The following is a 26839-nucleotide window of genomic DNA, read 5'->3' as shown; positions in this document are numbered from 1 at the left end:
CCCGATAATCAAGTCTGTAGCGATACAAACTTTTCTTCTTCGTTTGATATATTCATTATTATAGGGTGAAGATGGTAACAGATAGAGAGAAGCAGTTCCCTGCAATCCATTAAAAGTCTCAGAAGTTTATACCATGTCTAGTGTAATATCACTATTAAAACCGGAAGTAAGACAAAAATATTTTTGGTTTTATCTTTGGTAGCTATATAGTGAAAATAGTAACGAATACCGGGAAGACGTTTTCTGTAATTGATTAAGCGGTGCAGGTGTATATTCCACCTCCGCTGTATTTTCTCTATTAAAGGAAGTCAGAGAAAATCATCCACCTGTAATTTTAACGGTGATTGCTATAGAGTAGAAAACGGTAATAGATAGAGGAAACCAGTTTCTGTAATCAAATTAGCATCCAAAAGTATATTCCACTTCCATTTTTAAGTATCCACAAAAATCGGAAGTGGTAGAATAGCACAACGATTTCCGGTTTTAATGTTCATAGAGAAACGTTCTAAGAATAGGTTCTGTCTTCTCTCTTAAACTACTACTCAAACCATAAGTTGTAAATGTCAACCTCTTTAGGTATAAAGTTAATCGTTATAGAGTTTAAACGGTTACGGATAGAAATAAGTGTTTTTCTGCAATCAATTAAGCGTTCGAAGAATATATTCTATCTACACTCTAATCTCTCTACTAAAACGGAAGTAATACAAATCTACTAGGTCTTTCAGTCTCAGATTGGAGAAAAGGGTGATCAGACCTTTCTGTAGTTGTTCTCACGTTCCAGAGTCTCGTCAACGTGCCGTCCATGAACAACACGTCTGGCCCATTACACCACGGAAAGCATGCATATCTCCTGTCAGAATGTTACAATATCATTCAGTGGTGGCGGATCCTTCTGCAAAGATGCAGCGATGTTCATCTATTTTTCATGATACCCAAACATGCCATAACAAAATTGACCATACCTTATGAATGCTATGAAGGTATTTTGTGAATGCTATGGTACTCCTCGTTCTTGCAACACCATACGATACCCGTATCTGTAAACACTGGATACACAGAAACTGGATACACAGTATTTTGCGATAGTGTGCATGCCTGTTATAATTATATGTTGCTTATTTGATCTATGTTGCGATTCTTTTACAAACTGAGGGTCCTCCTTCGTTTGCTAATCACCTATTTCAGCGTTCTTTTGCAAACTTTCATTTAGTCTAATGGGTAGAATTACCACTTATCGAAAGCAAAATATAGGGACACTTCACGCAGCACATGAAGCTAGAAATGTACGATTCTTTGTCCGTAATAACTAGTAAGATAGAATAAGTCTTTCTAATAAGCAAATCATATTTATCTCATCTCATTCATAACATATAAGTATGCTCTAAGGCTTTCTGTTATTTTGAAGACTGTATAATAACGTGGAAACTAAACTGAACTAAACTATAATAATAATAATAATAATAATAATAATAATAATAATAATAATAATAATAATAATAATAATGTACGGGTATTACAAAGGCTAGTGGAAACCCAAGCCATCAAACCAATATACGCCGACTTGGTGTTTATGGGCGACAATGACAGAGCTGCAAAAATTGAAAAGACTCTAAAATGTGGGAAAACCTACCAAATAGACTGGTAACCATATTACCTGACCTGAAATACATTGAGCAAGTTCGGGATGTTCTTGGACAACGGGTTTCACAGCGGAATTCTCCATCTTTGACACTTCAGGACCTGAGAACTGCCTTCAGCGGAGAATGGAACAACTTGCTCCTCAAATTCACGAACTCTATAATGGATATCATAGCAACTATATAGAACATGCCTTACTGTTCTACTCTGAACCAGTCGGTATTAATGACAACTAACATTTCATGTTATTAGTCCCTTTTTATAGGTTATATATTTCCACAATGACGAATTCCTACCATATTTAATAGCATAATAATTGCACTCATATTTTGGCCACTTACTGTACCCTGACTGTGTTATGCAAATAGTTAAAAATGAATTTGATGCCCAAAAATTACCAACCAGTGTGTATCCCTACTCATACTCTGAAAAACAGTCATAATAATAAGGAAGTCACATTTGTATGTGTGTTTTCTATAAAGTATATGTGCATATGTCCTATGGTGTAGAAGAATGCATTATATTACAGTTCAATTTCTCCTAGATATTGAGTGATCTGTGATTATTAGCACTTCAGCTCCCCTTACCAGTTGCCCAATTGTCTCACAATTCTTGTTCAATCCCGAAAAATCTAGCACAGTAAATAGAATCCGACAGTAATTAGGCCAATAGGAACACATTTGTGCAACAAGAAGTTATTTTAAATTTCTCATATAGATAAAGAATATTTTCAGTAGTAATTTAGTATAAACACTTTGTAACACAAGGTAAAATTGGATTCTATTGTAAAAATATAATGTCTGCATTGGTCTACTGGGAAGTTAAACAACATTTAGACTGGTCAGCACTTTGTTTTGAATATTTAAGATGGCATCGGTAGTGGCGTTTAAACAACATCGTAAAGGAAATAGGATAAACCTTGAAAGAAATCAAGCATTTAGGAATGGGCACGAACGAGTTTTCTTTGAAACTCGACTCGACTCGAAAGAGACATCTTTGAGCTCGACTCAGGAACTCGACTCGAAAAATTTCCTCCACCTGGACTCGAAACTCTACTCTAATTTAGGTCCAGTTTCGACTCGAGTCGAGCAAAATCGAGCTGAATCCTGTTTGTAGTTTCAATACTCTCTTGATGCATCCTACATAGACAATATAATTACCAATTATACTACTACCACTACTACTACTACAACTTATTATTATTATTATTATTATTATTATTATTATTATTATTATTATTATTATTATTATTATTATTATTATTATTATTATTATTATTATTATTATTATTATTATTACACGGTGTTTAACCATGAAAGATAGGCGGTTTGTATCTGAATACTAAAAGTTAGGTGACTGCCGACCTCGATTGTGGAAAAGTCTATACCTTCAAGAGGCAAGGACATCGTTCACAAGGTTCTGGGTTTGAGTTCCGGATGAGGAAGTATTTGGGCCCAACCCAAAATTTTCAAAAGTTATAGAGAGCTGGTCAAACATGATCAAAACTGCTCGGCCCAGGTTTATGGTTCTGAACGGCTCGGCACACAGCTCATTGATTATCGATCGGAACCGAGAAGTGAGCCGAGCCAACAGTACACGTAACCGAGTCGGATCGAACTGATTGCACACTCGAGCCGGTTCTAGCAAGCGACTCAGTTGAGCAGAGTCGATCCGAGCCGATGGACTCGTTTAGAAGAAGCTGGCTCGAGCTGATACCTCATCTGAGCCGAGTCGGTGTCTCATCCCAACTGAGCCAGCTAGAGACGGTGGCTCATCTGAACCGAGTCGGTTGACATCACTACCCGAATGGGCTTCTGCTTGGATTCAAAACTTCGATCGTACAAGTCTCAGCATTGATGTTAAAGAATACAGTATATATTTATATTGGTGCTCACGACATTTGAGGCTGTCTCGTTATTAAAAATATATTGCCTCGTTATCGAGACGAGAAATAAGCGAATAATGTCCGTTGTCGTGAGAAACCCTAGAAATAATCCCCATTACTGCTTACATTTCTCATTGCTTTCGCTTTCGAGTCTAATCAGACCATGATTTCAAAACGAGTTAAAACGAGCTGAACGAGCGAGCCATTTATCAAAATCGACTCTACTCGAAACTCGACCTCGAAAACAGTAACTCGGCTCGGAACTCGACTCGAGAAAATTACCTTTGACTCGACTGGAAACTCGGGTAGAGTTTTAGCTCGACTCGTGCCCATCCCAACAAGCATTACTAGCGAAGTAAAGCTGATATGGTGACCACGTGCTTCCCCTATATGAATGTCAAAGCATAGTGATAGGGCCTGGCTTTATTTACTCTTGTGCCACAATGTTTACATTATTATTATTATTATTATTATTATTATTATTATTATTATTATTATTATTATTATTATTATTATTATTTCACACAGGAAATTTATCTGTTGCGTGTACTAATCCTTTTGTCACTGAGAATTTCAATATGTACGAAATGTAATTTATAAGTGTATAACCCATCAGCAAGTAAGACCTTGAAGTAGTTGAGATGCAAAGGGCCCTTTCTAGGTTTGAAACCGAGCACAAACCTTTTCTAAGGTGGTAGTCAGTTAGGTGGGAACTGAATGAATACAATAAACAGTGAGGTGCAGCAGAAACAGCGTACGCACAAACTTCTTGCCAGTGTCATAATTATCCTTCATTCATTTGTTCTTCTTGGAGAAGACGAGAACAATGTCTATTGTAGAGCTGAGAGGGCTTAAATCCTGTTTTAAGTGACTCACACCAATTCCTCGCACACCGCTAAAAGGGATTTAAACAGAGACTGCGCTGTTGCAAATCCTCACGTGAAAAAAAGGAGAAAATTTGACAACTAAAATGAAGGCTTGTAGCAAAATTACAAATGCGTGTGTCCAGTACTTTACCATGAACATAACTCCATGAAAAATTTTGTAAAGATCTGTTCATTACTTAAGCGAAAAACAGTTGAAAAGAATTCCAATGTTATTAGATAGGGAAAAACTTGACTCTGAGTATCAGGAGGAAAGAGGTAACAACTGCGTAAAAGTACAATCTGTTGTCCCACTGTTGCTTGAATCTTGAACATTGTATATCGAAGGGATACGTGCTAGTCACTATATAAGAGAGTACTACTTTCACTATTTATTCTGCACCACCATATAGTATAATATTTATAAAATACTAGTAGTAGCTCAGTCTTCAAGGAAGTCAAAAGTGGTCAATATGGAAAGGCAATGTGGCAAGAACAAGAGACATTTCTTGAAGTTATAAGCCAACAAATAAAGACATCTGTGAATTAAACTTCTTACAAATTTCCAATGGTGGAGATAGCACGTTAAATCTATATTTGAATTTATATTTTAAATCTATATCTGAAAAGAATACAGCGGAACCTATTCTTAGAACGCTGAATAAATTTAAAAAAAAAGATTTCAATATTTCTTATTATGGATGGACGGATTTCTTGGACTGTATGTACTGTATTGGTTAGTTTTGCCGGGAATTTTCCATTTTCTTCGACTTTACTCATTCCCCCATTTCATTCCCTACCATCACCTTTTCCTTTAACCTCGGTGTATGATCGTGGCACATTAAACTAAAAACAAAGCATTTTCATTTTATCGAAATAACCAAATTGTGGTGGAGGCGTAGGCAGATATAGACTGATTTCTTTTTTAAAAAAGGAGTGAGATACATTCTTCCAGGTGAAGTAGTTTCCTATATTTTGTTCGGGGGGAGGGGTTAAATTTGGAGGGTCTGCGTCCAACCACTTGGGCAATGGTACTGCTGAAGTAGAATACGGAAATTATCATAAGTAAATGTATTATGACAGGTAATAAGACACTTGTAAAGCGTATAGCATATATGAATTATTGTGCGAGTTTTCCTGTTTCAGTTAAAAATAAATTAAATAACTCTCTTCTCGCTCTATCTCAAAGCACTAAGCTTAGTATCAAATCTAAGGTTATTTTTAAGCAAGCACTGGATTTGCTTGAGTGAGGCATCCTCTTACAGACTTCGCATGAAAGCAGCGAAGTTAAATCACGTGAACATGATTGGGAATATTTTCTCTTTCTGCTGTAACTTTCATGGGCCGATTCCTTTATTTCGTGACTGTACCATCCCGGCATTTTCCTGATGTGAATTAGGAAAAATCTGAAAAAGCTTTTACGCTTTTCCCACTGAATATGTCCATCGGAAATCGAATATTATATCAAAGCGAGAGCGTTAGCGACTACGCTACGTGGGACCATTTTCTTGATGAGATGACTAGTTTTCTTTCTTCTGTCTAATTTAAATACAAAACAAAATGGGTAGTTCTGTGCCAAACAAGACATTCTTCATTCTTTTCGGTTTTTTAAACAAAATTGATCGTTGAATTTTTCTTTAACTGAGGAGAGTAAAGTCACACCTCTTTTTCCTTACTTTGGGAATTTTAACCACAATCAATGAGGACTACTGCGAATCTGAAAGAAAATGTGACATTAGCATCAAAGCCAAAAGGATTTACCAAAGTTTAATGAAAATCTTGCTATTTTAAGGAATGATAGAGGCCTATTTGATTTTTAAACGAAATAAATTCACCTCCTCTATCCTGACTGATTTCAACCGTGAAGAATAGGACCAAGCCTTAAGAAAAAAAGGAAAACTCTATATTCTACAAAATCAAAAAAAAAAAAAAAACTTTTAGGAAATCTAAATTTTTCTAAAAACAATATTTAGAATTTCCTGATAATGGAAATATAATTTCAGTTTTCACGTCATATAACGTATATTATATTTGGTTCACGTTTTCCAATTCTCCCCTTTACTTGTGTTTCTATATAGTTAAGAACGATGGACAAATTTGTTTCCTCCCACAAGCTGATTTTACTCTATGTAAATGAAAGTAGGTTTAATTGTAATCTTCCTAATATTATCAGGATTTTACCAATTATACTCTATGCTTTGTACTCCACTTCCTTATGGAACGTATTACTCAGGACTGAGGTTAGCCTAGAATAAGGAAATGAGTTTATCTATTAATATGGATTGAACTCGCTCAAGAGCAACATAATTTATTTCAACATTTAAAAAAAGTTACAGGATAAATTTAAATGTGTAGGCTTTCCCGGTTTCTATGCATCATGGTGAGCATTTCGCTTATAATCTGTTTCGCTGAATGACTTTAGCTTGGGATGTGAATGCAGTCGGTCATGTTTGGGCAAATAGGAATACCTGTTTGGTCTAATGTATGTCACCGAAACATAGTCAAGAGTGGATTTACATTCCGAAAAAAAATCCCATCTAAGTCTCCATTGTGTGGTAGATTATTTGTGAGATGTTACCAATTTTCAAGGAATGACCTATTTATTGTCATCAAGCAAAGCACTTCAATTAGACATTAATATGGGATGTGTTTCTCTTTTTCCAAAGTATTTTTAAATTAAGCATTCACCATCTTGATTGATTGTGAGCTATTATTAATTATCAAACTTAAACATATCATTAAATTTCAACATTTTTAAAAAAACATTTCCTGACTTCCTCATTCTTAAAAGAGTTTCTCTAACTAAAAGCGTACATTTGATAAACATACTAAGCTGAGGTATGAAGGTGAACCTTAACATTACTAATTTACATCACATTGTTTAATTATGAATATGGCTGAATTACACAGAATTAATTAAATACAGAATTTATCAATAAATCTAGAAAATAGGTTTCAAGTATAACCCTTTTTACACTTACAATAAAATTTCAAATTTAAGAACTGATGGAAATAAGAGGCCGGGTGGGTGGATATTGTTCGTCAGACACTTTCCCCCAATGAGTTTCAGAAGTAACACTAATATCGTAATTAATGCTGAGTCCTATGATCTAAAATCAGGTACCCGGATCAAGAAGTGAGAATCGAGTACCCGATTCCAGAACCGATAATCGGGTACCTGGATCCAAAACTGAGGATTAAGTGCAGGCTCCAGAGCTGAGAATCGGGTATCCGATAGTAAGATGTTCGTAGTCCAGAGAAGAATTAGACATTTGAAAATGCACCTGTTTAGCTGACAGAATTTTACATTCGCTAAAATTGGCATTGCAGTGGCCCCGCATAGCATAGTCGCTTACGTTTTCACCTTCGGTGTGAGCGGTCTCGGGTTCGATTCCCAGTGTGGTCACTAGGTCGAAAAATTGTTAAAAAGCTTTTTCAAACCAGCCATTGTGAATGAGGTTATCCTGGGTTTTACTTATACATACCAGGCAAATGCCAGGTAGATAACATATAGGTCCAAGGACGCTTTCTTATTTCCTGAATCCTTTCATCTTCCTCTTTCCCCGGATAGTGTGCTCGCCGAGGTAGGTCATTCCTCAAACGTGACGGGCTAACATGGCTAGAGATTCCGTAAGCCCAGAAATGTAAATCCTAAACTGACATTGCAAAGTAAAGGATACAGAGTGAAATCCTACTCAGAACAATATTGAGAACTAATCGTACGTATTGATCGCGCGCGAGTTTTGGTACCATTGCTATTGAAGTGGAGTTCTCTACCATAATTCCTATGAAAAGAGGGATAAGTAATAAGGCCACTTATGACATTCATATTTCATTACTTTTCTCCCAGAAACTGGCATACAGCTTTCGTTTCCTTCTACTGTCATCTTTCTTCTTTATACTGGCCCAATTGTTCTCCACCCACGGGAGCACCCCCAGCTCAATGCTGAAGCGCTATCGGAAAAAAAGTGTACGTCTGCGGAGAAACAATTCTTAACGCAGCACGCAGAAGATTAGTGTTGAATTGAGACCTTCTTGCAAAGGTGCGTCAAGAAAATTTAAGGGTTTGCGCATTAACAAAGTTCACTCTTACGAAAATTATTATGATTGAAATTGTCATTTTTCCAGAAAGGAAAAATCACACAAAGTCAACAAGACTATCAAATTTATTAAAAGAGCATAAAATAAGTCACTTATTCGTTATTAAATCGTTCTTACATGAACCATCAACAAATGCTTAATTTAGACAACTTTCACTGTTAGAATTGTGTATGTTGCACTTTCAGTTTTGTCTTTAGAATTGCTTTAGCTAATTACTTTTACGTAAATGAATATATATACATAGGCTACCCTCGCTTCACACAAATAAAAACCGTTCTTAGTGGGCGTAGCCTTTCGAGGTTGAAGTTCAACTGAAGTAGGGATGTAATCAGGGGGTGGGTGGTGAGGGTCCAGGCTCGCCGAACTTCCAACCTTTCTACAAATTTAGTCTACTTTTAAGGACAATTTTACAAATTTTAATATAATTCATCCTGATACTGAATTTGGAATTCTGAAATGCAATGGACCCGTCCGGAAATAAATGTCTGCATACTTCAGGTACTTAAGAACTATCGAATTAATGGACATTTATGTTTTGACAAAGTAACATCTCTTTTCTTCAGTTGATAGATTGACAAAGTAACATTCAATATTCGTACCGTTTTGGTGCCATGTAACTTCGCGATACGCACTTTTTTCTAAGGTTAAAGCAGTTTCAGAATGAAGACAGCCTACACAAGGAAGTTTATGATGGTTCATTTGTCGAGAACGATATTTTTTCCCTACAACCTAAAACATTTGAATATACTTCAACGTCTTTAGCAGTATCTACTTTCACCACTACACTGCAAAGATATTATCTGTAAATTTAGAGGGTCGTGAAGAAGTCTAAGATTTTTCCCCCTCTTGAAACTGTTTGAATTCAAGACTGTAGAGGTAGAGTAGGAAACCAGAACTACAAATATCGGAAATTATTGCGCTCGCAAGATAAAAGAGAGACGGATAGCGTATGGTTGAAAATTTAGATGTGATTCTCAGTTGAAACAAAAAATTTTATCTGTTCAACTTCAACCATGTAGTCAGGTATTTTTCTGTAGTCTATCCTGTCATTATTATTATTATCATTATTATTATTATTATTATTATTATTATTATTATTATTATTTATTAAGTTTGAAATGCTAAACATAAAAATCAAACTTTCTGTTTTAAAACTTTGTTATTCGGCTGCGCAACATTCCTGTGCATAGAGAGCTTCTTCGCGGCTAAGCGGTTAGCATATTCTCCTTCGGCGTAGGAGATCCGGGTTCGATTCCCGGCGGGAGCACATGTGCTTCGGATTCTACGTTAATCAGTAGGTCCCGACTCATATAGCCTCGCTGTTGAAAAGGACGTTAAACTCAAAATCACCTCACCTCATTCCTGTGCATAGAATGGGACTTCGTATAATCATATTATTATATTTCTGGGTTCGGGTATTACCAAATCCAGTATACATTTTAAATATCATGTAATGTACTTTCATTATTATTATTATTATTATTATTATTATTATTATTATTATTATTATTGGTTTCGATAACCTTCAGCACTATTGAAAACTGTAGGTAAAATTAACTTCACATAACAAGTTACTGGTTTCAGCATGATACATCGACAAAGTAAGCAGCCATATACAGGGTGACCCCAAATCAAACAGGAAAACTTCGAGAGGTGATTCAGCTTGCAAAAATAAGATTAAAACAATTTTCAACATTTTCTCCTCTCAGGCTTTATTTTCAAATAATAGATCATTTGAAAACCTACCGTGAAAATTTTGAGGGTTCCAGTCAGGCGCGGATCCAGGACCGACTTCTGGGGGTGGGGCGGTTGGTTGTCATATTGCTACTTTTAAGTTCTCCAAACCTTGATATATATATAAATAAAATTTCATCTTCTGGGGGGGGGGGCGATCGCCCCGATCGCTTCCCCTGGATCCGCCCCTGGGGCCAGTAACTATTTTGGGGGCCCGGGCCTCTAGATCCCCGTGGATACTAGTTTGATTTGGATTCGAGAATCGGGTAAACATATTCGGAACCAAGAATCAAGTACCCGATTACATTATCGAAAATCGGGCACCCGAATATCGAGTACCCTGATCCATTATTACCCGCGATTCGAATTTATCAGGAACCGGTTCTGGATATCCACAGTGTATATTAATCTTGTATGTGTTCTCAAGTACAAGTTTTGAATGAAGAGGAACATTATTTTACTCGGAAGACTTGTAGATATAAGACATAATAAAATTTGTATTTACATAGCAGCAAATGAGTTCCATTTCACAGTGTGAAAGTACGGTTTTCCAAAATGTATGAATAAAGGGATAAGGGGAAAATTGTACCTATTCTTGAGGTGCTGTATTGACTTAAAAAAAAAAAAAAAACTCCTTCCTGATATCTCTCATGTTTTTGCTATTTGGAAATCAGATTTAAAACTTGAATTACTAGAAAATTTCAAGCACATTAGAAAATCGGTGTATGTAAATGCAAGGACAAATTTTTGCTTGACAGCTACAGTATATGAACATTTTCATATAATGCAACATTGACTAAAATGCCATACTGTTATTCTTTATTCAGTTATTTCCCTTTTCATCCTTGTTACTGTGTATTTATATTGCTTCCTCGTTTTCACTTCAATTCTTTGAATGTAAGCTAGACTTCTCAGACATTGAACAATATCTTTGAGCGAACTTGTTTTATATCTGTGCAGTTTTATTTTTCAACTCTGTTGTCTAGTCGTACTCGTACATATGCCTTTTTCCTAACCCCCCTTCCAAACCGAGACAAATCCTATCATAATATAAAGCACTGTGTTCCGCTTCCTGTTTCAGTATTTTAAGCACATAGAAATTCGGATGCTAGTTAATCCTGTTCTTCAGCTGGTTGTTCCACCAGAGTTGGCGTGGGTCAATGAAAATTTGACCCACGACCCACTCTGACCCACCACCCACCATGACCCACTCTGACCCGCCACCCACTATGACCCACGGTGACCCACCATGACCCACCACCCACGGTGACCCACTCTGACCCACTACCCACGGTGACCCAATCTGACCCACCACCCACCATGAACCACTCTCATCCACTTTGACCTACTCTGACTCACCAAGATCCATCGTCATCAATTCTGAACACGATCCACGGCCTCTTCTGAACTGACTAAAGAGTTTACACTTTTAATAAAACAAGACTGTGAAATTGTCACTAATCTGAGTTTGAATTTCTAGTCAATCGCTCAAGCACCACTCTGTTACAATAACGGTGGATCTGACCCTTACGGTATAATATAGTAAAGTGTTTGTCAGTGAGGAAATTGAAACAGTCCGAGGTGGGGACAAATTTGTGTGTACTAAGAGAGTATTCTTTCAAGTGCTAATTTCTGAACGCATTCCACAAGAAACTTCCATTCCGCAGGAAAATACCCCTGTACAATATGGAAAAGGTTATGGTTTCTCAGTTCACAGTATTTTTCTCACAAAAGACTTGAAAAATCAGTTGTTCGTAGGGTTAAAGGTGCTCGGGTACCCTCTGTGAGAGCATCTCCATAAAGTATGCTCATAATTGTAATTTGTGTAATCACTAAAAACACCACGTTAAATTTAAGTTACAAATATGCATAATTGCAATTATTATGAATATTTACTCAAAGTAGTTTACCTAAAGCAAAGAAGAGACTTACTAAACATTTGGTACAAAGTTGAATAACACAAATAAGCCATTAGTAATACAAGTATACATTTGCCGTAACTCGTAATTTTCCACCTTAAAACAAATCTGATATCGGATTTATTTCCTGTTGGTAACTTTTTGGCGGTTAATCATCCGCATTGGAATAATGTCCATCCTTCAGCCAAGAAATAACTAGCTCGTCTACTTTGAGCTTGTCTAGCGGTGGGCCATTAACATTGATGAGCGACAAGTTAGACAATGTTTGAACACTTAGTGCATTTCTAATATTAGTCATCTGTAAATTCATAAGGGGAAATCCCCGTTCGCACTCTGTCGCGGAAATTGATAATATTCCTACTCGATTTCTGCAACTTCTCATCGACAATCTACTTGTTAGACTTAAGTCTGATAACGATTTTTCTTGGTCAGGTTTGAAATACTCAGCAAGAAGTATCATCTCTCTATCACCATACAACATCTTTTCCATACCGACCATGTCAGTTGGCAATGTCGACCTATGTAAAACAGAAACTTCACCTACCACGCCTTTGATAGGGAATCTTGTGAATAAATTATTAATTAAAGCCTGATAAACTGATGACTTCTTATTTGTTTATAAATTTAATTTTTGTAATTACACATGATAGTTTGATACCATTACCAAGTTCCCTTCCCCGTCTAGAAAGCAATAGGGAATGAGGTTCCTGGAAAGTGTTCAGAGTTGAATGGGAATTTCCCTCCTTCTTTCCCTTCAATTACCACACTGCTGTTTGCATGTGCCAAATTACGATGAATTTCAATTAAAAATCATAGTATAATTATTTCCTTGTTGAATTATCAATACTTTTCAGTGGGAAAAAGGATGAAATTTCAAAGTTTCAAATCAAAGTAAGTAGACCAACGTAAAAGGAGAAAAAGTGTAAAATTTTCCATACAATTACGCGTACAATCCAAACTTCAAATTTCCGTGTAATTAAGCTTACAGCACAAATTTTATGCCTATTTTTCTCACAAATTTATGGGTTGATTGCCCTGTGCTGTAAGCGCTCCATGTAATAAACATAAGCTTCAGCAATATTATAGCAAAAAGCAATGGATATATGAAGCCAAGGGCTGTATTTTTTGTTTCTATTTTTTTCTTAAATAACATCAATCGTTTTCGATCATTTTTACAAACCAACTCATTACCAATTTTCCATATATAGAAAGTGCCCCCCCCCCCACATAAAGGAGAATTTTTAAAAATGCTAGGACACATTCTGTTTATTCTCAATAAAGAGTTAATACACAGAATTTCATCTCCGTAAGTTTAACAGCTTGCGAGATACTCATTTTATTTCCGCAAAAATTCGGATCCTCACTACTTGCTTAGGATATTATGCATTATAATAAAAGCAATACAACATTCCAATTTGGATTAAGGCCTAACTATGTACCAAAAGTAATTTCACTTGACTTTGAAATTTGACCGTGATGATCAGGCACACATAGTTAGGCCTACATTCAATTTTTTATATAATAATTTACATATTACAGTGATTCAAAAATGTATTTTTTCCAGTAGTTAGCTCTAAAAACTCACAGGTCTCGAAAGCCAAGTTGTAGTGTAAGTCCTATTGCTATTATTACTATTAAAAATATCAATATCCAAAAATGCCTGAAGTTGTTTTTTACTTGGTTGGATATAATCACCTCAGGTAAGTAGACAGAAACAAGTGGAAAAGGAAGGGAATTGGAGGTCTTGAAAGTAAAACGGAGAAAAATTTACCAGACTTCAGAAGATATTGTCTACAATGCAGTGAGGAGAGAGGGTCGGTAGATCATACTGAGTCGGTGGGTCGCAGTGGGTGGTGGGTAACAGTGGGTCACGGTGGGTTGTGGGTCGCAGTGGGTCATGGTGGGTGGTGGGTCGCAGTGGGTCACTGTGGGTGGTGGGTCACACTGGGTCACATGATGTTGACCCACGACCCACTGGACCCACTGTTCCACTGACCCACTCCATCTCTGGCACCGACCCACTGACCCACTCCATCTCTGGTTCCATCCACCAACGGCATTATTTTCTCGATGCCGTTCATCTTCGCATTTCCAGACATAGATCAGTACATTCTCATTTTGCATCCATTCGTTCACAAAGTAATCTATAAATGCTGTAACTTAATCTTCTATTGGCATAGTATTCAGTATTATTAGATAATCATCTTCAACGTATTCCCGGGAAATAAAAATCAAAGTGCTTCACGTGCGGATAACTATTCGTTTTCATTTTCTTTGTACTCAGATCCCAAAACCTAGTTCTTGCACTTTACGCCACAAGCATTGGCTCAAATGAAAATTGCAACCCTTAATCGTTCAATCCGGGAAGTTGGAAACAAGCGGAAAAATACACACCTTTTCAAAGTCAAGCATGATCTTTTGTGGAGCCCAACCCGGTAAACACTCCTTTGATTTATTGAAACGGAAGTCGTAAGTTCTCTTTCATTGTTCAGCAGGAGGGCAAAAGCTACCGATATGGTATTTATTTCATTCTTCATACCGCCAACATCTGCGTAAAACGTATAACTGCACAGTTGGGCTAATTGCTTGCTGCACAATTTGTAAGTTCCATCCAAAAAGAAGTTTTTTTTTTTGTTAATGCTGCAATCGTGCCCTTCAGCCAGCAAAAGAAAGCTTGAATTTTCCAGCAAAAGAAGGAAGAAAGAATTGGGAAAGGAAGGAAGAAGCCTGGGATTATTATGCTAGATACCATCCCGGCATTTGCCTAGTGTGAATGAGTGAAATCCAGGAAAAACCTCATTCAAGATGACTGGCCTGAAAAAGCTGTTACACATTTCCGACCGAGTGTCCCCACCGGGAATCGAGAGCAGGACCGCTCACACCAAAGGCGAGAGCGTTAGCGACTACAGTCTTGAATCTGGGTGTTGAAGATCTCCTCGCTCTTGTCGCCTCACGTATAATTAATGTTTTTATTGAAGCTGTTGTACTCGGGAACTTCCGTCACCAAATCCAATCTACGATTAAACAGTGTACCCATTTCTTCGTGGTAGATCTTCGATAGAGGCTCATCACTTTCTTTGGCTTTCTTCTTTGTTACCTACCGTTGAACTCGAACCTCTACTTTAGCGACGTCTGGTTGACATTTGTGTTCCGTTGACTTCTTACTTTTCCCTTTGTAACTAACTGTTTCCTTCACTTATCTTTCTTCTTTCTCACACACAGTCAAGTTGTTGTCTCAGTACTTTACTTCTTCACATGATACTTGAATCTTTAATACGCCGCACAGGGCTTGTCTTTCGTTGTCTCAGAAGTTGTCACTCATCCATTATAAAATCCGAACTAAACGATAATAATAATAATAATAATAATAATAATAATAATAATAATAATAATAATAATAATAATAATAATAATAATAATAATAATAATAATAATATAAATTTTATTTCACTAAAGGGCAATTCATATGAATACAGTTTTTCATTATACTACAATATATACCATAAAAGTGTACTTAATGATATATATAAATTAATATACGTGTATTGATATAATTAACTAAACTAACCATGCGAGTGTAATTTAATCTACACAAGGCTGTTTGGCACTTCCCAGATGTCTGTCTACAATCCTTAAGAGTTGTTTGGCTTTTTAGGATACAAAATATAGAAAAGTAAATGTAAAGTAAATGTAAAATTATTTCAGTAATATTCTCAAGAAAATCGACCTATATACAATATGTTTACTTGCTGGAATTATTCACTTCAAACACACCGTTGCATTAATCCGTTGTGTTCATTGGGTTTATAATTTCGGTTTATTCTCCTCTTATGTAGTCCCAAGCTATCACAATCGGCCAATGAAAATAAATCACAGGTGGCACGCTGGTACGAACTTCAAAAACTCGAATGCTGCAAAATGCAGATGAGTTAAGAACGATTTTAATTCACTGTGGTAATCCTTTTGCTGGAACAGGAGAGCTTATAAACATCACAACCAAAGCATTTGTTCCCAAGAAAATAAAAACAGATATTCTTCTGTGTGATGACAAGGAGACAGAGCAAGCAAACCAATTCGTGAAATCTCGACTTCACGGTTCCGCGCAGACAATGTTTGATAAAATGAGGAACCTTAATTGGGGTCCTTCAAACATCTGTCGAAGAAGCTAACAAAACTGTAGCCGGTAAAATCATCAAATTGAAGGAAGAGAGAGGTTTGTTAGTGCGTGTTTTAATCATCTGTCGTACACACGTTGACATAAAAAAGTGATTGGAGAGCTTGAGCTATCTACAATCCCTCGAGGACTCTTTGCTGAGATGGTTCGCTCCTATTGGGCACAGTTAAAGCCACTATTATTCGCATTTTGGAAGGAATGCTAGATTCACGCAACAGTACCGAGCCAGAAATTGATGAAAACTCGAACAGGAGTGTTCAAAATAAAAAATATCATGATAATTGATGGAATGTCAGTTGAAAAAAAATGCGAGCTAAGCGAAGTGAAGATACATCACTCGAGTTCCGTGTGGATGCTCTTTGAAAAATCCAGAGAGTCTTTGATAAATACTACGGTCACAAACATTCGCTACTCTACATTTAAGTCTCCACATTCATGTATTTTCCATTTTAAAATATTTTTTATGATTAGACAGTGTTGTGAATCAAGTAAATTGGCGGTATTTTTATAAATAAACATATTGATGCATATCCTACGTGCGCAAAGTTTTTTCTCTTTGGAAACAACAAATGGTGCTTATTCCTGATGATGCATGTTACCATAACGGCTGTTGTATAACGCTGAACAAAATACTATTTATTTCAGCGTTATCTTAGCAAAATATAATTATAGTATACAATTTAATTATTTAATTATAATATACAATTTAATTTATAATATTAAAATTCCCCACTGTTTATGAAATTTGAGCAGAAAACTGTTCTTTATTTAGGGCCGGGTTCATCCAGTTAAGCAGAGAGTACAAAGTGGATGATTAATTAGGTTGTATTAATTATATTATCATGTTGATGTGAAGTTCCATTTTTTTAACATTCTTTTATAAACATTTTTAATTTGCTGTAGTTATAATAAAAATAAATCTGCTGTCAGTTTAATAAACATAAAACAGACTAACACCCAATTGGAGACAAAGGAGTTTATTTTGGGTGTTAAACCATCATGTGCCTCACGTGAATAACCTGCTTTTAAATTTACCTACTCGTATCAAGACTTAGGTCTCAAAAAAGTAGCATATTTGAAATATACTACTGCTACTAGTACTACTACTATTACCATACTACTACTAATAATAATAATAATAATATGTACGCAAATAATTCTGCAATATGTATGTATCTATCTGTTATTAATGCTTTCAAAATCTTGAAAGAACTTTTGGTTTATTTTTTGTTTGTGACATGCCTGCATCCCGTAAAACATTCATGTCCCCTAGAATAACCTGCTGGATACATCTCTAAATGGCTATATTAGTATTGTGTGTACGTAGTGTGTTGTATATCACGTTTGTAGTCTAGCGTTATTTTTTGATTTTTTTTCGTTTATACATGTCAATGTAGTAATTATACTGAATAAAATTTTCCTTTCAATTTTAAATTTACTGCGCTTCAAATGCATGCTTTCCTACATAGATCCTATAGTGTGTATTTAATGTTTATTTTAGTTTCATTCCATTATGTTCAGTTCAATCTGGCAACCTTATAAAAGTCGGATCTCTCCTTCGTAATCACGACGTTGTATCAGGACGCAAAACTCAGAAACTTTAAAAAAAAAATAATAATAATAATAATAAAATAAGCCCACGCATTGCTTCTAAACTATTTCAATGGTTCGTACCTCAATACACCTTCCCCAACCAGGGTTGGAACGTAATTAAAATGTGTTGTTCTTGAATTAATTAAAATTCTTTTAAACATATTTTTAAGTTTCTCATTCATTTCAATTAAGTTGCTTTTCAAAGGTCCCCTATAATTTTAATGATGTACTATGGGCTACGTTATAACCCATGAAGTCTGTGGGCACCCATGCTACAAACTACAGACCTAAATATTCGAAAAAGCATTTTATTAGTAAGTAGTTACCACAATACTGTTATGAACGTAGTCATTCCAGCAGTAACAGCTATACGTATTAGTAATATTAAAACTATTATTATTAATAATAACGAGCATGTTACAGAATGACTTGAATACAATAAATATATGTGTAAAAATAATGTACTTCAGCACAAATAAAACAAAATTTATGACATATATAACTAAAACCCAATATTATGTTAGTAAACACGAGGTCAATGGTCTGGAAATACCCCCCCCCCAAAAAAGTGAAGGATCTGGGATTCACATTTGACAGGCAGTTAAAATTTGACACCGTATAAATGCTATCATACAAAGAGCAGGAAAGGACAATAGGCTTTATCTTTTTTTCTAATTTTTTTCAGAACGATATAATGTGTACTTCTACAAATTACTTGTAAGACCTAACCTAGAATTTGATTCTGTAATATGGAGCTGTATATCTAGAACTTTGACTAACAAATTGACAGTATTCTTGCCATGGACACGATGGTAGCGCCACAATAGATTTGTAGGTCTAGTGCCGTTTAGATCTTGTGCCACCAAATGGTTTTTAGGTCTTATGCCGCCAAATGATTTTTAGATCTAGTGCAGTTTAGGTCTTGTGCCGTGAAATTAGTTTTAGGTCTTGTGCCACGTCCCCAGTATTCTCCCTATCATGGTATCTACTTTTAGAAACGTTTGTAATTTATCAATTGTGCACACCTCCTTCACCCTCCCTCGATATATGTAAGGATATTCTGCTACAGCGTATGACCTTCAATACTTGATGCTAGTGTCACAAGAGGTCTACAAGATTACTGCACTCAGGGCTTGTGTATGTAGGATTATTGACTGAATACATTTTAGGACTTCTGCATGTTGATTGTTTTTTAGGACCTCTGAACTTTAATACTTGTGCTGTGAGGCTTAATACAGTTTTGATCTTGTACATTTTATAGCTTCGACATGACCACCATACACATTCACTTCCATATGTTCACCTCTGAACAACATCGAAGTGTTTTATTATTAGAGACTTCATTATATATACCTATCAGATCACTTCAATGAAAACAAAATTGATTTTAAAATTACATGGTTACAATATGTCAAATAAAATAATTAAATACCAATAATACAAATACCCTTCTGTCCGGGAGAACCTGGGTTCGATTTCCGTTGAGGAGTTTATATAGATCTTACTCCACGTTAAGTTTTGTGTCCACGTCTCATATAGCCTCGGTGCAGAAAGGAATGCTAAATTCCAATTCAACCAATCCAAGACGATTATTTGGTGCAGAAAATTCCTCAAGACTAAAATAAATTCGGTAGTTGGTAAATCTCTAAAGTCTGGTCTCACATATAGATAACCCATAAGTATATTTTTTTTAAAATGAGTTTGCTCCTCACTTTGGAGTATGATAATGCACCATTATTACTCCCACTTTTTTTTTTTACATATTTTCTTTTCGATTGAATCATACAGTTCGAACGACTTGAATAAAACAAATACACGAATTACGAAACACAGACACGGAACTTCTGAATATCGTCAGCCACCATCTGCTTCAAACTATACATATGGCTGTTTTCTCAGAGAAAATGCTTATATTGTATAGGAAAAGATATTTACAAGTGAAAAACAGGTTTTGGTGTTACCAGCGGTCAAACAGACGGCACGTTCTTATTGTCATTGTTTTCAAGTTAATGCGAAGCACTATCAGGAGGTCTTGCAGGTGAGGAAAGAAACCAAGAAATCAGCCTGTCTTGTTCGAGAAGGAACATAAATCATTCTGTTGGCAAATAGGCCCAAGTTTAAAACAGCTATCAAAGAGGAGGAAAATTATTTTTAACTATCATGCTCTAATATTACCCTACTGAGAAAAAGTAAAAGTAAATAAAATATTTACTAAACACCTAGATGAATTTCGAAATGTAAAAATAAATAAATAAATAAATAAAATAAACAAATAAATAATTTCCGTAATACTTTCGAAAGACATTTGCCATGTTATTATATATGGAAGTTGTTGAGTTGATTTTATTTTAGCGTCTCTTTCAGCAGCGGGGCTATATGAGACGTGGACCTACTGATTAACGTGAAATCCGAACCACATGAGCTCCCGCCGGGAATCGAACCCGGGTCTCCCACGCTAAAGGCGCGTACGCTAACCACTTAGCCACGAAGGAGCTCTATATACATATATGGAAGTTCTATCGTATTCTAGGTGCTGGAGAAAGCCTGAAATAACCTTCATCAGACCAAAGTAATAATTTGAATCAGTGTAATAGTTTCAGCAGTTATCTCTGATTTTGTCAGACATTTTCAGTTTTCTCGGAATTTAATTTACATTTTAATAAACGTCTTTATTTTAGGCGATGACGGAACACAATTCTTTTTTATTTTCACTTTATTCTATTTAGGCTAACATTGATCTTAGGGATGGTGAAGGTGGTGATTTGTGCCTTATTCTAAGGAAACATCCCAGCATTCCGCTGGTAGAACTGCGGTAAACATGAAAACCTAAGTCAGGATGATATGATTGAGATTTGAACTACGGCCAACCTCCTGAATATAAACTAAAGTTTTATCATCTGAAGACAAAAATAGAGAAGCAGATCACAGGATTAGAAACAGATTACTCAATAATAGTAGAAGTTTATATCTGGCATTCGAGCGTTGATCTCAGTGGTTTCGTGGTAGGTGCTCAGGTAGGCTTGGAACGGTGTCTTCCAACTTTGCCTAATTCTCATTTTGCCTAACACTTTATCAGCTGTCGATCACAGAAAAAGTACCATCCACCATTTTAGATGAAATGGCAATTGCCATTACGCCTAACGATCTTACCAGAACGGAAATATTCCCCATATGGAAGATCCGGCAGTGTTTCCATACTTATATAAATAAGTGATATAAACTTATATATAACCCTAACAGCACAAGATGTGCTAGGCATGTGCCATTTAGGTGCCCCAGCTACATTTTAGTTACCCGACACTTGGTACATATTGTATTGAAGTGCTAAGTATGTACTTCAGCTACCTAAAATGTTAGGTGCTTGTTACACCTAATTTGATATTTGCGACTATGTACTACAAATGTAGCATTTATATACCTGGCTCAGTTTCGCACTCTGATAGTCATTTGTTTTTATGTCGTCACTTGGGACACATATTTTTCATGTTCGGAGTACTTTCTTTAGGTGCATACTTTTTCAGATACTTATGGCACATAATTAATATCTGAAGCGACGCACAAATGACAGTCAGCTGTTTGCTTTTGCTGCAGCTGCAGCTACTGCATTTGCTGGTGCGCAGTAACATGCCACGGTTTCTCGAACTTTCTGCCCCGATTTCTCTCCTAGTACACAATCGCTTAGAAAAAAGAAGCAACAAATGCATCTAATTTGGGAGATTAATTTAGAAGAAAGAAGTGACATAACTGATTAATAAAAATTAAGATGAATCTTTCATACATATTCAACAATTAATTATTTACGTAGTTAGGGATAAGGAATTGTATTTTTTAAATATCAACTGTCGCCGATCATTTGAAAGTGAATATGGAAGAACCATGAAGTAAAGTAAAGAGACGTGCGTCATTTTGTTACAAACTTACATGGCGAGCAGATTTTATTTGATCCCAAACGGTTATTGTCGAATATACAAGGTTACAAGAGCACTCTGATTTGCAAAATTAAAAAAAAAATTATCTCTCTACAAGCGATATTTTCCTCATGGCCTCCGTGGCCAAGTCGGAAGAGCACACGCTCAGTAATCAAAGGGTTGGTGGTTCGCGTACAACCCCGCCTATCTTTTTCTGTTTAATTGTTTTAGGTGTTGTTTAGACTCACCTTCATGGAAACAAATTATGCATAAAGGCGATTTAACACATTTTGGAGGAGTTATTTTCGCTTACGGTATGGGGAAAATTATACCTAGAACATACTAGGTAAGTTCCCCAGGTACATGTCAGGCATGTGCCTAGGGGTGGGCATAGACTGTGACTATCACTTGTCACCCATGTGATGTCCCTCTCATAGGTACATAAGGCACATACTGGGCACATTTCCATGTACCTGAGGGAACATGATAGGCATACGCCTGCTATGTAATACTGCTGTTAGGGAAAAACCCTTGTTGACAAAAGCAGTGATTATCTATTTGATACAAAAAATAACTTACATCAAATAACTTACTACAATCACTAGAAGTAATTACTATGAAATTACTAGGACAACTTGCTGGCTACGCTTTTTCTTTTGTTTTGGCTTATATATTTTAACTGTATTACGACATAGTGGTAAAATTTATAATGAAATAATTATACTAAATAAGTTGAATATCCTTTGAATTTTATATTTTTATCCCGTCGGCTTTTATCAGCGATTTTATCTTCAATTTTGGTTTTTGCAGCGTTACAGAACTTCACTCACATCTACACATGTTAATAGTTTGTGTAATTAATTGAACAAGCATATTAAATGCTAAAATGAGTACTTTAAGGATAAACATCCACGGCCTTCTTGTGATATGTAGGCTTTTTGCCATATATTTTATATTCTAAACCAACTTTGTTATCTGTTTGAATTGCAGCCGATGAACAAACACTGAAATCAACACCAGTTAACAAAGAATGAAAAATAACTAAATAAAAGAATAACAGCGCTGTAACTTAGACTTTTTTGTGAGGGGGGGGGGATAAGCATTATTTGGGCCAACTTGAAAAAATTGGTTGGCCCTCTTTCCATCTTTCTTTTACTATTCATGAGCCCCCGGAGCCTGTGGGGTCATTAGTTACACCTCTACTCCCGTTCCATATATTACAAATTAATTAAGGGAACAATATTGACAAATCTCAAAGCCATACGAATAAATATTATTTCTAAGACCCCTAATACTAGGCATTTTTTACTGAAATGAACCAACGACTCATTTTTGTTATATTTACCTTTTGTGCGCTGTTTCGTTTATGTAATTTAGTGAACCTGTTTGATGCTTCATTTATAATTTCATGTTCGTATCGTATATGGAATAAGAAAATTTTGTCTTAAAATACGCCCCCTTGAACGGCAGGGAGATTCCCTGGGGGACAGTACCCCCTACTCCCCACAAGCTACGGCTCTAAAGAATCACTGGAAAATTTTCGCTTTTCTAGCTTCAATGGTTTCGCTAAAATAGTGAAAAAACTTAATTTGGAACGCTACCACAAATGCGAGTAAAATGTACGGTATAAATATTGTATCTTGCCTTTTTACTCTATCACTGTTCACTCATTGAAGCAGGGATGTACTGTATATTGTTGAGTAAAATTTGTGTTTTTTTTTCTCCTTTTTGCCACTTTTTCTCATCTTTTAACATGTACCTGCAACTGTAGGCACTGCCGACAATTGTGAAGTCTCTTGTTGCAGTTAGCGTTAAATTTTGCAGTCGTTCCTTCCATAGATAGTCTTGAAGTGAAAAAAAGAAAGAAGATAGAAAAGAAAAATGTCCAATGTTGAACCCGAAAAATATGTTACAGAAAAAAAATTAGTTATTCTTATCAAATACCAAGGTTACAACAAATATCTTGTTTCCCACACTCTTCGTTTCCACCTTGGAGGGCAGTTTCACAGCTTTTCAGAATACGTTAAAATTGGCGACAACTCTACAATTTAAAATGTTGCTTATGAAATACCTAGGTTACAATTAATATCTCTAGTTTTCCTTTGTGTCGGTGCATTCTCCTGCATTCCTATACCATTTTCTCCAGTCACTAAACATAATGCAAGAGCAGATGATTTTTTTTTTTTGGGGAATTTGGAAATAAAAAGAAATCTCTACACGTACTCTCATGCATGGTGTTTAGGCACACCTTGTGTAAAATTTCGTTGTTCTAGGTTCAATGGTTTCGTTAAAACGGTGAAAAAACATAATTTGGGCATAACCGCGACAAGAAATGTGAGCAAAACGTACAAGTATTGTAATTTGCTTTCTTAGTCTATCATTGTTCACTCATTGAAATAAGAATATATATTGTTGAGTAAACTTTGTATTATTTTCCTTTTACCACTTTAACTCATCTAACTTGTGTACGTCAGCAACTTTGGACACTGACGACAATTAAGAAGTCTCCTGTTATAGTCTGAGCTAAATTTTGCAGGCGTTCCTTCAATAGTTTTGGAGTGGAAAAAGAAAGAGAAAAATGTGCAATGTTGATGTTGTCTCAAAATCCAAGATAAGTTAAAATTGGCGTCAAGTGGAAAAAATACAGTTATTCTTATCAAATACTATACCTATGTTACAAATGATATCTCACGTTTTCCATTGTGTTAATGCACTCTCCCATATTCCCATTCCACCAATTCCATATCTTTTTACTTAACACAATGCAGCAGTGCTCGCATCTAATACAAAGGGTCTAAGAATTAATCACCTCTAATATGTCCCCAAGTTGGGAATCGTGGGGTGCTGCAAAAAGGAAAGTAGAAAAGGTTGAATGATAGGATCAATGGGTTGAAAGACGAATTACGAAACGAGGAAATTTCTTTATTTTCTTATATAGACGTTATAGGAATTAGATTTCTGGGCTATCGGTATGTAAGGCCATTTAGCCCGTCACGTGTATGAGGGATGACGTCCCTCGGCGAGCACACTATCCGATGAAAACGAAGAAAGGAATGAGGAAGGAAGGAAGCGGAATGGGACCATTATGGTTGGTACCGTCCTGGCATTTGCCTGGTGTGAATGAGGAAAACCAGAATAAAACTCAGTTAGGATTGCTGGCCTGAAAAAGCTGTTTTTACGCTTTTTCGATGGAGTGTCCCTACTAGGAATCGAACCCTTGACCGCTCGCATCAAAGACGACAGCGTTAGCTACTACGCCATGCAGGGACACTTATATAGATGTTATATCCTATTATGTGTATATGTGTGATTCAGAAGCGTTCACCGTGTAGAAGTGAATGTAATATATCGTAAATTTGTGATGTTATGTTTTTGACAAAGGCTAACTACTGTTATGTCTGCTGTTATATGACTGTGTGTGTATATTTACACTGTATAGTTACAATATTGTATATTTGAAATACCTATTGTTATAGTTATTTGAAATGCATATTTTTTGTTTTAGCGAACTTAGTCTTTAATATGACTAGTAATTTGATTGATGTAGTCTAATTTATTTTTTGTATAGTGAAATATTTTAGGATATAGTTATTTGAAATATATGTGGTATTTTATGTAAGTTTCCGTCACTCATTTATGTATGAATATGGAAACACTGCCAGATCCTCTATAGGCTATACGGAGTGTTTCATTCTTGAGATCATCCTTAGGCGTAATAGAATTAGGTCAAATGGGATTGGTATTTCACCTAAAATCGCGGTTTTGATTTTTCTGTGATTGACACCTGATAAAGTGTTAGGCAAAATGTAAATTAGGGCAAATAACGAGTAAATCGCTTGGATCATCATGTTGGATTCGTATTCAATGTTAAATACGTTATTTCTTTCTTTCGATCTCCTTTTAGGACTTCTACCAGTTCAGATGTTCAATTTCCTAAGAAACGAAAATAAATTAGTACTCAAAATTGGGAACAATATTGACTGAACGTTGTTTCTCAAAAGTAAGGGGAACTGAATTCAGTAAAGGGAAGTTGAGAAAAAGAGTACACTTGGTATACAAAGAAATGCTACTTTCAATTTTGAGAAATGTCATTCATTCATACTCGCGGAGTACTCTTGCCCACTTCACATTTATTTCATTTCTCTCCCTATCTGCTTTTTATTTTTAGAAAACGTTGGTTTTAAATATTAGAGAAAAAATATATTCTGAGAAAGTAATCTTTTTCTTTCTCATAATAAAATATTTTCTTACAACAACAACAACAACAACAATAATAATAATAATAATAATAATAATAATAATAATAATAATAATAATGTACATCTTGAAATTTTAGAGCAGAATTCGGGATAATGATAAGTTTGCGACTATAAAATATTTTTTCACAATATAGCGCTCCTTTGGAAAGAAACGAAAGAAATAAATTAGGAGCTTGTAAAATGTGCGATTTATAGGTTACTACATTTATTATCCCTGATTTAAAGAGGAGCTTGTTTCCAAAATGTACTATATCACACTTGGGATTTTCTTCACGAAACAGAGAAAACTATTATGATCATTAAATTTTGCTGTAGAATAGTGATTCAATTTCATTTAGATAAAATATTTTATAATTGATTTTATCGATACATAACTCGGTGCATAGATGTGCTTAGTAATTTTTAATAAAATATTTTAAATTTTAGAAATTATGGATATAGTACCTTTTGGGTTTATATGTAGATATAGTATGTTTTGGTACTAAATAGAATGAATATAGTGTCTTGAAACTAAAATTATAGAAGAGGGTAATGCAAGATTATATTTCAAAAATACTTTCTTACTAAATAGTACACTAAAACCATACACTATGGCATTAATTTTTATTACACGAGATATATGCATATAAGTTCACAATCTATTTGTGTCGTTTACATGAATGTTCTGGTGGTGTTTCAGCACAATAGTCCCATTCGTCTTGATCACTATATTCTTCTTCTTCACTCGATAACCCTAGTAGCAATGATAACTTGCAAACCGCTTGT

This window comes from Thermobia domestica, chromosome 4 (genome assembly GCF_964235325.1).
Source record: "Thermobia domestica chromosome 4, izTheDome1.hap1.1, whole genome shotgun sequence".
Taxonomy (NCBI): Eukaryota; Metazoa; Arthropoda; class Insecta; order Zygentoma; family Lepismatidae; genus Thermobia; species Thermobia domestica.
Note: the sequence above shows the minus strand (reverse complement) of the source record.